Below are 9,991 nucleotides of genomic sequence, written 5' to 3'. Positions count from 1 at the left end.
GGCATGCCCGTCGTCGCAACCGTTGGAGAGGGGGACAGGTGCACAAAATGTGCCCCGATCACTCCCTCTCCGTGCCTCCCCCTCCATCCCCCAGGACAGGTGGCCGCCTATCGGGCCGATAGGAAGAGCCGGCCCTGCACAGCCGTATTGGTAAGCGTGTAACAAAAAAAAAACACTTTTCTTAAATCACAAGCTTTGCGATTCCGATTCAGATGTCGGTTTCGATTCCATTTAATCGTTCAGCCCTAGTGTTCAAAGCAAGTGCTGGTGGTGTGCGTGTGGCTGTGATTAGTCCACCTGTATATGTGTGTGTGTGTGTGTGTGTGTCTGTGTGTTGGTGTGTGTGTGATGGGTGAGTGTACTGGACTCGTTACAATTAGTTCTGGTGTATAAGGTCGATATTATATAGTAGTGCCTCCAAGCAGTGGACCCCACCCCACCACCACAGGAAAGCCCCGAGACCCTTGTCTGCAGTCACAGAAGACCCCCCAGCTCCCAGAGAAGCTGGAAACTCATGCAGCAACACCCACGCCCGGCCCCGAGAGGCATAACCCATTCCCGGAGCGCATGAGACCCTGCACCCATGAGGCGCACAAATACAACCCAACCCCATGTGTAGGCACAAGCCGCAGGCGCGGAACCCGGGCCACGGACACAAGGCCCAGAGCCAGGTCCTGCCCCGACAGAACAACACCCCACCAGAAGCGCCCACCCCACATGAGTGCTGGCGGGGCCACCATGCATGCAGTCCAAATACTTTTCAAGTTAAAATGGTTGATAATGATAATGATTCATTTACTCAAATGCTGAAAAGGAAAGGTGGTGCTCGACATGCCCCAGGTGACAGTATTTTTCTTAAATTAATGACTCATGAAGAAACAGTGATAGCCTACACATCTATTAATCATGTATTAGTCTGTCCTTCGCACAGAAGCCTGTTCCTCAGAACCGGTTGACAGCACATAGTTGGTGAGGGGATGGATTGATGGTGAATCCCACTGCTGGAGTCAGATCCAGTTCATCCTCTTTCACTCCAGGTGGTGGAGTAAAACGAAAGCGCTGGAGGAGGGAGGTGAAGAAGAGGAAGACTTCCATCCTGGCCAGACTCTCCCCTGGACACGCTCTGCGACCTTAGAGAGAGACCACATTAACGAATGAGATTTAGGAGATGCAAAATCTGGTCACCAAAATCTGGTGACGAAGGGTTGGCTATAGATCTTGTGATGTTTAACTCATATTTATCAAACAAACATTTGACATGAAGGATTATAGTCAACGCTGACATGAATCATTTTGCCGTACCAGCAGAGAAAGGCATGTATGCATCTCTTTTCACAAATGTTCCATTCTCATCCAAAAAATGTGCTGGGTTGAATGTGTTGGGGCTTTCCCATTCGCTTTCATCATAAAGCACTGACATCAGCAGCGGATACACGGTGGTCCCCTGTTATCATAGAAAGAAGAGTTTGATGAAGAACAGAGACTCGTGTGACACAGTTCTGAAACATATGAAACAGGACGTTAAATAGTGCATTTAATTTGACATTATTGATCCTCAGCGTCTGTTGGTACAAGCTATCTGACCTTGTTGATAAAATATCCCTGGAATGTAACATCCTGACTGGTGATGTGAGGAAGGGACATTGGGACGACGTTGGCCAGTCTCTGGGTCTCATGGACGACGGCGTCAGTGTAGGGCAGCTTCTTCCTGTCTTCTCCTCGGACCTGAGGACTTCCTATCACTCTGCTCAGCTCCTCCTGGACCTGGTCTGTAGATTAAATATAGGAAATCAAATCAACTGGCGAAGGGCCCCGAGCCTTCATCAATGGATGAGTTCTCTTCATGTTTCTTTCAACGTAGTATGAAATCAGAGAGACGGAGGTCAGAAGTGTACACACACATACGCACTTATAAGAGTCTGGTGTTTTGGATCCAAAGTAGGGAGAGATTTTTTACAGTTTCAGGGTTTAACACATTATTAAAGTGCAGATGGCACACTTTCAAATGATGTGTCATGCATTGAGATCCGAAAATACTTGAAGAAGATGTGCTTATTTGAAAGTTGGTACATCTAAAGTCCTGTAGCAGAGAAAATCTCCCTCAAAGATCCTCAACTTTTTCACACTTTGGAGAAAAATGTTATGAATGCCTGATTCTATTTAATTATTTTCTGATTTTACATAGTGCTCAATGTTACAGTTTATTTTCCTTCTGATACCTTTACCTTCCACCACCCCCTGTCTTTGAAAATATTAGTCGTTACACTATTTATAACGTTTTTTCTGTGTTTTATGTCTGTTTATGTCTGTCTTATAGAGTTCCTACTCAAAATAACTTCATATTATACACGTAATGGCTGAGTCTTAAGCATCAACAGCCTGTTCTAGAATCAGTCGTCTGTTTCTGTGTGCACACCCCAACACATTCATCCATATCCAGCCCAGTTTTTATGGCCTTCAGTTCAGGCTGAATCCCTAAGTTTCTCATGTCTTCTTGTGCGATGGAAGGGGGTTAGGATACGGGACAAAGTGGATAAAGGGCTCTTGCATGGTGCAGATGATCACTACTGGATGCAACTTGCATTTATAGCCGAATAAATCTCCCACCAGTATTTTAAAAATCAAATCTCCAGACTGACGTAAACTCCCACCACGAGGCTATCTTTATTGGAGTCGAGTCATTTGGTGGGGCATGGCCCCCGGTGCCCATGCCATGGACGGGCCCCGATATCTACATGGACTCAATCTACTATATGGATATTGTCTACAGTGTAGACTGAAAAACCTGATGGAAACTCCTTCCACACTATGGAACAGCAACTAAGATTTTCACCTTGATTAGAAAGTCCTATAAAGGAACATCATGTACGATCATATATGGAGGTCAGCTCACCCCAAGTTTCCAAGTAAAAAAGGAGTTGGTCAGGGGTGCCTACTGTCTCCACTCTCTTCCCTTTGGCCATCAATCGAGGAGAGAATTGGAGAACCATTTTTTTTATTTTGTGCTACTGTCCTCACAGATGCAGCACATAACCACAAACCTGGTATATACCGTTTAAGAAATTGGACCCGACATCAACAAAAAGACAAAAACAATTAAGATTAATAATCCTAGTCACAACCCACTTACACTGGGTGGGGACTCACTGGAAGAGCTGGAGAACAGAACCTTCCTTTATCATAATGTCCAGCGATGGACATTTATCACCTGGTCCCCGGGCGCGTCCACGTATGCTGCCCACTGCTCCTGGCTGTGCCCCCGGAGGAAGGACAAGCCAGGATGAGTCAAAAGCAGAGGATCCATTTCACCGGCCACCATCAACGCATGTGTGTGTGTGTGTGTGCAAGCATGTGTTGTAGTGTGGTGTGTTGCGTGACGAATAAAGACTGTTTCTTCTTTTCATTCTTCATAGACAAGCAGGGAGGCACTGAAGCAGATGTCAAGGCCTGAATCGGCAAAGCACAAACAGCATTTGGAGACCTCAACAACATCTGGAGTCTCCACACAAGAAGACCAGGCTGTTCAAGTTCACTGTAAAGTCAGTCCTGCTCTATGGAAGGAAGAGCAAAGACCACCATTGTGAAAGTGCAGAAATTCATAAATTGCTGCTTCAGAATAATTATAAAAATCAGTTCGTCAAATATTATCAGCAACAAGGATTCATGGGAGAGAACTCATCCGGCACTGTTGGAAGAGATGAGGACAAGAGGGTGAAAATGGATCAGGCATACATAATGAAAGCCAACAACCAACATCACCAAATGTACACTGACATGGAACCCCCAAGGAAGGAGGAAGAAGGGCAGAGCGACAGAGAACTGTAGCAGACTTTAGTTGTTGACCTAAGCTCCAGAGAGAGTGAGGGGCATAAGTACACTGTAAGTTCAAGTTCAAGTTCAAGTTCAAGAGATTATTTGTCGCATTAGAAAGTATATTTGGTGGCGATTTAATGACAGGCAACAAATCTGGATTCTCAGGGTAAACCAATTGATTTCACTTATCCAGAGTTGACAATCAAAGCTTGGTTTTAGATATGGTGATGTCTCTTTGATCACGTCCCTTCATTTCCTTACCCTGAATTTGATCATATCTGGCCGTGAGCAGCAGACCCCATCTTAATGTTCCTCCTGTGGTGTCCGTACCAGCAGCAAATAGATTACCGAACGGTAATTATTAGATTTTTCTCATGGTAGTGAGAGTCCCTGACACAAGAATCCTGTGAGAACAGACCCTCGGTGTTTAAAAATGGACACATACACTGCCTGGATACATTTATTTGGATTCTTGTGTGTTTAAATGAGAGACAACATCTTACCTCTTCTTTTTGCTTACGGATCAGAAACGAGTCAACAAAACACCTGCTCATCTGAGGGTTCAAAGGCTCACTCAGACCGCTGACTAAGTCCTTGATATCCTTGATGTTCATTTCAATATTTTTCATTGTCACTTCATGAGTCTTAATCCAATTACCCAGCCAGGGAAACATGTTGTACACCTGTTACAATATCACAATAAACCAACGATATAATTCAAGAGGATGTAATCAAACTAACAATATTTCAAGCACTAAATCAGTACATATCTTTTTCATTTGCTGAGAAAGTTGTTGAATTAAAATCAAAAAACATAGTATCAGTTAGCAATTCTCATGATTACCTGAATTGGTGCCGAACCTCCGAGGCATATTGTCTCATTTGCCCGAACCACCATTCCATTAAACTGTGGGTCAGTGTATTTAAACCTACTGCCGTACACATGGATGAGATAACATTGGAAACAGCGTAGTTCACTGGACGCATCATGTCCAAGGGTTTTCCTGTAGAACATGATGGTATCTATTTAGAGAATATTTATAGTATTTACACAATGGAAGTTCAAACATCACAGCACAACATGTACAGAACATTATACCGTTTTCAAACCTTCATGTTGTTGAAACTCCTTGATCAAATAGTGACATTCCTCGCTGACTTTCTCCTCAGCAGCTTTCCTTCCCATCCCAAATTCTCTGAGGGTTGTCAGAGCAAAACGCCTCATCTCTTTCCATGACTCCCCATTCGCAAACGCAATTCCTGTCAAACGTCACAGAGAAGTCAAGAGAAGTTCCTTTCTCCTGATCAAGTATTCCTTCTTCTGATTAATTGATATGTTGGATTTTTCCTGGTCATTTGACGTGGTGGGGATAGTTCTTCATCTGTTCTTTTTTGTGAATGTTCATCCACATCAACAGTTTACTGACCACAAGCAGCATGCTTTATCAAATTCACCCAGGCTGCCTTTCACCTCTTGCATATGCCCGATCGTCGCATTCTTGCCGGGAAAGGCCACCAACAATGGAAATAGCATTTAGGGGAGTACATACATAGCACCAACATTGAATGGCTGTTTCTTTAAAAGTGACAGCTAAAATAATTAACAAATATGAGATGTTGTTTAACAAAACTATTTCATAGATAACCAATTTAATGTCTGTATCACATTGTGATAAATGACAGTTGTCAAACCTCCTTGTGTCCGGCCTTGGTTAACGTAAACAGGCTCTAATAACTTATGAAACAACTGTTTATATTTTAAATGCTTTACCGTGTCCTTGATTAATGTCTCTCAAGATCGGAGATATTTCTCTATCACCAAACTCCTCTGCATGGTGGACCAGGGCTTCTTTAACTGTCTTGTATCCCGCCAGGACCACTACCTTCTTGAGTCCAAAATAGACAGTGTACACAGATCCATATTTCTTGGACAGCTAGAAAGATTAGAAGTTAAATAATAATATTATTTAATTTTTGATCTAAATTAACTATTCATTCAATTAATTTTTGAAACTCACAATCACCAAATAATACGGACAACAAGAATAGCCACAAGCAATACAAATGAATGAGATCCATATTTCTTGGAAAGCTAGAAGTTAAATAATAGTATTATTACATTTAACTTTAATTTAAATTTCATTTAACAATTTATTAAATTATTTTCTGCAACTCACAATCACCAAATAATACGCACAACAAGAATGGCCACAAGCAATACAAATGAAACTGAAGTATAGGTAGACTTACCTCACAAAGGGTGTAATGTGGCCTGCTGAGATCCAGCTGCAGTAAGTTACCAAGCAGGGGCAGTGGCCTGGGACCAGGAGGCTGCTTTCGCTGTTTTGGAAAGCTGTAACATTTAGACCAGAGGTTGACAACCAGGAGCAAAACCAAAGTGGCTGACAGAGTGATGGAAACAGAGGACTGGAGGAAGACAAACACTTCAACAGGAGACATTCTTAAAGTACTCTTTTGCCAGAGAGGGAATATCTGGTCCTGTTGGGGAGCCATCCAACAAGGTAGACCCAAGGAGAGCACACAGTGGGTGAGGGGGCGGGGAGGAGTCGAGAAGGAGGGACGGAAGTGCACCGGAGCAGCAGCCAGAACCACATGCAACACAACAACAACTACAACATGGCTCCTAGATATTTTACAAATGCACATTGATCAACATTTTTCATGATTTTTTGAAATTTTTTGGACCAAACAACTCATCGATTATTAATAATAAACAGATTTCCAATACAGTGGTACCTCAACTTACGGCTGTAATTGGTTCTATAAGAACAGTCGTATGTTAAAACATTCGTATGTACAAGGAATTTTTTCCATATGAATTATGATATCATGAAGGGTCAAAATACACAAAATACACAGCACAAACACAGTAAATATGAAAGAAATATCCATACGCCACCAACTACGTGCACACGCGATGTAGGTCGCCCGCTAACTGACTGCTGACTGACTGACTGCTGACTGACTGGTGACTGACTGCTGACTGATTGGCCACCGTTGGCCAACTGCAAATTTCCACGGTCGTATCTTGGAGCAGTCCGTCACAAGTTGATACAAATTTTGGTGACTATCGCTCCTCGTATCTTGGATAAGTCGTAAGTAGATGCAGTCGTAAGTCGAGGTACCACTGTATTAATAATGATTATCACCTGAGCAGGCATTAATAACTGCCTGGAGTAGAACTTGTTTTTGTTTGTTTTGTTACAGTTGGATGTTTCACTGTTGTCGAGTGGGCATGCAGGTGACAACAGTAAACATGAAACTGGAATAAATTTAACAAAAACAAGCTCCACTCCAGGCAATTATTAAAACATTGGAAACATGGGGAGTGGGAAAACAAACAGCTTAATCCTGACTTTCCCCCCTCTATGAACGCCTGAATGCGGTTAAAACAACATTTATACTGTTTAACACCAACACTAAAATGAGACAAATATAAAACAAAACTTCGATTTACTATTTGTCCAAAACCTGGATGGGCAGAGGACACGTTTTCTCTCTTGAATAGTGTGTGGCAAGTTCAAAAGTAGCAGCGTGCCCAACCAAGAAACCTGTCTCACCAATTTGACTGCATGTTTAAATGATAGAGTGAGGTTTTCATCAAATTGACGGTTTTAATGGGACATGTTTGTTCACTGGAAGGAAAAGAGGCACAAAGATGAATTAAAAGACAAGCATTAACTTAAGTTATGTTGAAGTTACATCACTGTTGGAAAATTTCAATTTAGGCCTTGGATATTTCATGAAATTTGGATAAGCACAGCCTGAATTAGATAGATAGACAGATAGATAGATAGATAGATCGATAGATGGATAGATGCAAAGTGCACACAATTACATGGAGATGTTCCTAGGTCTCAAGTTTCAGGGTGTCATGACCTTTTACTGCATATATATATGACCATATGTATATGGCAAATAATCTCTTGAACTTGAACTACTCTGATAGTCAACTTCATAAGTCTATGATGCAGAGCTTCATTCAGTGGTGTGGTGAACACTTTCTCATCCTCAACGTTAATAAAACAGAAGATAGTGTTTGACCTCAATTCCATTGGTGACCAATCTCCAATGGTAATCCATGACCAGAGGATACGACAGGTGAGATCTTACAGATACCTGGGCATTTACTGAGATGACCAACTGGGGCAGTGGCTCAGTAGGTAGAGTGGGCCGTCCTCCACTCTGAGTACCAGCTCCTCCCGTCAGGCAGGCGTTCCAGGGTCCCCCAGTGTAGGCTCAACCGCTATAAGCACTCCTTTGTCCCCCTGTCCATCTAAGCACTGAACACCACATCAGACAACTTTTATTCTATTTGAAAGTATTCATGTACTGTATGTTGTGGTTATATATGTGGTTTAGGGGTTGGTGATTTGGCCTTAAAATAAAATCACAATATTTATTATATAATTGAATTTCTCTTTTTTATTCTTGACAATATGACAAAATACTCAAATTATCTAAATTATTTTCAAGAGCATACAATTGTAACAAAATCAATATTAAAATTTTATATTTCGGCCATTAAACCATAAATTCAAAGTTAACATAAATATGAAAAATCCATCAAAAATGTAACAATATTTAAATGTACATGTAATATTGGGTACATAAAACAGAATTCTTTAAATAAATGAAATAGTTGACACTCGCTTTGCCGACTAGGGTCCCTCACACTACTTGTCAGTATTGATGGTTTTGTCATCTGGGATGTCAGGACCAGGCTTCGCTGTGAGACAGAAGAGACAGAGATGAGCAACATGACAGTTTTCAAATCCCCTGTCAATCAGTTTGACTACTCACAGCTGAGCCACCGCTCCCTCCCCACCCTCTACCACACACCCCCGCTACCCCCCTGTACCACCACTGCCCGAGGAGCCGTCACACCATCTGTAGAAGCTGGACTTCCACAAGGACCTCCCCACCTGCTTTGTTGTCTTGGGCCTTGGACAGGCCGAAGCCACCACTGTGTTGTCCAGCCATTGGCCCAAGTGGGACCACAGATGCAGCACCTCACTCCACCCAACCACACCCTTTTTTGGCTCGCTGTTGCACCGCAGTAACCTCCGCTATCTGGCACGGCGACAGATGTCTGTCACAAGGAAGGGCGGATTTTGAAATATTAGAATTTGAGATCTCCGGACCCAATTCATCTCTCTCAACCACTGTCACCAAGGGACTGGGACCTCCCATCAAGGCTTTTAGGAGGTTGGAAATTTGTGTACCCATCAGCCAGTGCTGTAAACATTTCCATGGTAAGAGTGAGCTCCAGCAATCAGAGACGTCTCTGTTTCACTGAGGATTATTGGTAGTGTAGTACTCCTTTTTGATATATACATTGTGTCCCTGCACCATTTTGTGAGGCCATTTTGAGTGGTGCCCCCTATTTACACTACCACCCCTCTAAAAGTACATGTCCAGAGCTGTCCAAAACAGTTGACCTAATTTTGGTAGCTCTTTTAATTACTAAGATATAGGGTTTCCAATTTGACCTCTGGTCACGGTTCAAAGGTAAGTATCTCCAATTAGGATCCACTGTAATCTCTCAAACTTAGATACAGTATGTTAACCTCCAAGATGAGACCTTTCCAAAAATATGTTTGGTATTGTTCTACAATAAAGTAAAAATCCAACCTTGCCATTGCAGTGGGATGCTGACTGTGGATTTCATCACCATTCACAATCTAAATGGAATAGATTCAGATTTTATTTATTTATTTACCCCCCGCTTCTAAAGACTGTGAAAATCTCCCCATTCAAATAATTTAGTTTAAATATTATTTGCAACAAAAAAAAGTCATATAATCATATGATTCAATAGATTTATTACCGTGACTATGAGCACAAAAAAGCATGATACCCTGTTGGACCCAATCATTGACTGAAGAAACCTGGACTCGACTGATCCTCCTGTAGTTCTTGCATGGAGGCACCAGACAGGGCTGTGTCTTAACACCACTTTTATTTGCATTAGCGATGGAGCCACTTACAGTCTATTGGAGATAACCCGGGGATTGATGGACATAATTCTGATCATATATCTAACTAAATCTTCTTGTAGGTGGATGATATCTTATTTATTTCAATTCCAAAAAACAGTATCCCAAAGGTTCTTAGCTGAAATAACCTTTTAGGAACTTCTCTGGGTATAGAATTA

General features: G+C 42.1%; 1 pseudogene across 1 annotated transcript; it reads right to left on the bottom strand.

Moving 5' to 3' along the window:
- Positions 1-942: 942 nt before the first annotated feature.
- LOC307242146 (cytochrome P450 2K1-like) lies at positions 943-8,817 on the bottom strand (annotated as a pseudogene). The gene is made up of 10 exons: positions 8,722-8,817; positions 6,064-6,240; positions 5,585-5,747; positions 4,924-5,073; positions 4,658-4,817; positions 4,317-4,496; positions 4,075-4,217; positions 1,585-1,769; positions 1,303-1,444; positions 943-1,130 (listed from the first exon to the last, which is right to left on the bottom strand). The product of its transcript is annotated as a cytochrome P450 2K1-like (transcript).
- Positions 8,818-9,991: the final 1,174 nt, after the last annotated feature.

This window comes from Zeus faber (assembly GCF_960531495.2).
Source record: "Zeus faber genome assembly, chromosome: 1".
In the NCBI taxonomy this organism is placed as follows: domain Eukaryota; kingdom Metazoa; phylum Chordata; class Actinopteri; order Zeiformes; family Zeidae; genus Zeus; species Zeus faber.
Note: the sequence above shows the minus strand (reverse complement) of the source record. Positions and strands in the feature narration are given on the sequence as shown.